Here is a 3,891-nt window from a genome sequence, read left to right as displayed (position 1 = left end):
GATTACACTTCAGGATGTGGAGGTCCTCTTTGGATTGCGGGTAGATGGAGAGCCACTATACACTCGGTACGAGCCTCCTCCTGGTCAGACGTGGGTGACAGAGTTGACTAGGCTCACCCACTTCGTGCTTGATGCCGCGTCCCAGATATCGGGACAGAGTTGGGTTCAGCTTAGTGCACTCTGCACTTATTTGGAGGGTCTAGATCCGGTTATGGATGGCACCCCGCAGGACGATGTTGATCATCATGCCCGTCTGTACCTACTTATTATATTCGGGGGCATCTTGTTCCTGAACTCATCGAGAGCCTTTGTCAGTTTACGTTATTTGGCTTTCTTGGAGCATCTCGACCGCTTGGGAGACTACAGCTGAGGCGGTGCTGTTTTGGCGTATCTTTATAGATGACTGTGCCAAGCGTTAATTGAATGTCTTGTCGCAGATGTGTGTGGATTTTTACTTTCTTCTCGAGTAATATTTTAAGTGTGCATTCCTTTAATGTAAACAAACCTCTTGAAACGACGATTAAAAATCGTATTTTCTAATATCGCTTACGATTATGGGCGTGGGAGAGGATCTTGCCTTTCGATCGTACCTAGGCATCACCTCGAGATTGACATGCCCTATGTGAGGAGGTGGACAGCGGGTTTTGACCGGGATGTGGATACGCGCCTACGCATTATTCATTCCCATTCGGGACCGCTTGATCACATGACGGACTATGCAGTAAAACTATTTAACTTTACATTATTAATTTAATTAAACATCTTTTCTACTTGGTGATCACTGATTTGTATTTATATGTTATGCAGCTAATTATATGGATTCCGTACGCTGCAATATTAGATGGTTTGCCGGCCTTTTGCAGGGCAGGTCAGGGGGTTTGGAGGTCGCGGTGTCCATTGATACACCTGGACATCGTAGAAGGTCACATGCCCGAGCGTGTCTTATGACGATTTGGGCATACACGAAGTATACCCACGACGTCCGTCATGAGCTCCGACACTACCAGCGGGATGATCGGGCTGCCGTTGATGATGATTTTCTGGATTTCATGGCTGTCCAGCTCCACCGTTAGGAGAACAGGTTGGGCACTTTAGCGGTGGTCGGCCATTTGACTCCCATTGAGGATTACATACGCTGGTATTATCAGATCACACGCCGATTGATCGGCAACCCAGCTTTGCATCCCGGTAGGGATGTAGGATACTCAGCACTCGCGGGGCAGTACGAGGCATTGGTAAGTTTATCGTATTTAGATTTATTTAATTGCATTAATTGTTACGTTTTAAAAAATAACTTTTTTTTACTGTTGAAGACAAATACAGCTGGTGGTCGTACAGCGATTACGCATCTTGGGGTTAGAGCATATGCCTTACCCCGGGCTTGCGGGGCTTGCGTTGGAGATGGTACAGATATCCGAGGATGGTATCCGGCAGGCAGGAGAGATTAGGCGCATGGAGGGGCACATTCGGAGGCGAGTATCGTGTCCGGCGCGCGGGGAAGAGGGCCGGGTGCTCCGGACGAGGAGGTCGTCTTTGCCCCGGAGGACACCGTGCGTGTAGAGGACGCGGTGCTGCTGCTAGAGGACCTGGTGGTGAAGGACACCATTTGGTAGATGAGGCGGATAAGGCCGATCCGATTCCGAAAGGACGTTCCGGTCTGGTCCGTCCGCGCCCCGTTCCAAGCGGTGCCGACACACACGGGGATTCACCTACGCCACGCCGGCGCTCCTACTTGTTGAGATACCTGGGTCTTCATCACAGCCAAGCCAGAATGCATACATGGAGGAGCGTGATAACGTCGATTGGGCGGCGTTACGCGCTTCGATGCGATGAGCGGCTATGAGAATTTAAGAGGCGGGATTCTTGACTTTGATGAGTTTTTTATCCCGGTTAGTATTTAAAATACTTATTTGTTCATTTAAATTGCTTATTTTAAATATATATATATGTTACTCATTATTTAGTAATATTGTACATTTTAGGATTCGGAGCCAGCGGGTCCCTTTGAGCCACTACCTCGGGCATCTTCTCGGGCACCTCGAGCCAGCGGTGTCTTCCCATATGACTGTCGAGCCACAGGTAAGCTTTTTATTAAAATTAGTTTTATTCACCTTATATTTAATCTACATATTTGATTATTTAAAGTACTTATTTTAAATATGTAAGTTACTTATTATTTAAATTTTTTCATATTTTAGGATTCGGCGCCAGCGGGTCCACAGGAGCGACCCATTCAGGAGTATCACTACCCGACTAGGGCCATGACGGGTATCCGGGGCTAACCCGAACACGCTCATTTCATTACTATCTGCTCATTCATAATATATATACTCATGATCATAGAAAACTATTGACATTTGAAACATATTCACTTTTATAAACATAAGCCTTCCGGCTATCAAAATAATATATACATGCATATACATGAAAGATTGTGGAACCACCTACCCACGCTAACGTATCTACGACCTCTACTAAGTACTAGACATATGGACGGGACGGGACCGTCATGCCCAAAATATATGTACACAAAAATTTCGCCTCAAAATAGCACCTCAGAATAAATGAGGGCTCTATAAATCTGCTCGATAGCTCTGGATGCGCACTGTCCCTGTCTGTGGGCATGAACACGGCGTCCAGGAAAAAAGACGTCCGTACGAATATTGTCTTGAGTATGTAAGGCATAAACAATAATAAGACATCAATGAAATAGGAGCATCAAATGAGGAGCGATGCGTGAATCGAAGCGTATCATAAAAAAAATAATGCATGCTTGCTGCATTTACTCTCATAATCATCATCATGTCATGTATGCATAAAGGTATAAGCTGCCGAGCCATATAGGTACGGTGTGATAATCAATAACATTAGCAACGCATTAGCTCACGTCCGGGCCTCTGCCCGGGGTACCATCTCATGCCGCCACTAGTGGTGTACGCCCGTGCGTCGGCCCCGTGGTGTATAGCTACCCGCCTTGGCGGTGGTGCCCGACCATATAGGCGCGGTGTAATATCATCATATGCTCATCATAATATGCTCATCATAATGTACTTATCATAACTCATCATAATGCATGCATAGAGACTCATAGATAATCATCTTTATCGGGGTGACATAAGATTCATGGACCCCCGACATTATTGAGCATTCCATGAACATTCCGCTCACCTTGAAGGAATTAGCATAAGGTGAGTGTATATAATGATCAACATCGATAGGTTATAAATAGCGTCATTAGCTTTATAGAAACATCGTATCGTGAAGCTTAGCTTTAGACTTAAACTTATCATCATCATTAACGTCTTTCATAATGTATCTCTTACTTCATATAGCTATTCATGAACATGGGCTCTTAGCTTTCCGGAATATAGGATATTCGTGAGAAAGAAGGGAATTCATGCCATAAGATTCATGCCTTAGAAAGAAAGTACTAGCCTCACATACCTTTGTGGCTTAACTATTCTATTGCTTGCTCGTTCTCCTTTAATGCTCACGTCTTCACCTTCAAGAGAGTTCGTATCGACATTAGCTAAACAATTATAAGAACGTACTTGCTAAAGCTAGAGAAAATTGGGCAGCATTTCCTTTGTTTATACGACTTTCCTCCATATTCCATATCGACTTCCAACATTCATAACAACAATCATAATATCATAACCAATAAGCATCATTTGATTACATTGCCCACATTTCACAATTTCACTCCAATTCTCCATAATCATGACTAAAGTCCATTATCGCGTTCTTTCTCATACAATACTTATTCTATGTTCTAAATGTCATTTATAACGTATTTATAATCTCAACAAAATCCTTTTAAAGATTAAATCCAATTCAAATCAATAATGACAATTTTTCACACATTTTACCCCTTTTTTAATTTCTAAAACC

The sequence above is a fragment of the Lycium ferocissimum genome, chromosome 12, assembly GCF_029784015.1.
Source record: "Lycium ferocissimum isolate CSIRO_LF1 chromosome 12, AGI_CSIRO_Lferr_CH_V1, whole genome shotgun sequence".
NCBI classification, from domain to species: domain Eukaryota; kingdom Viridiplantae; phylum Streptophyta; class Magnoliopsida; order Solanales; family Solanaceae; genus Lycium; species Lycium ferocissimum.
Note: the sequence above shows the minus strand (reverse complement) of the source record.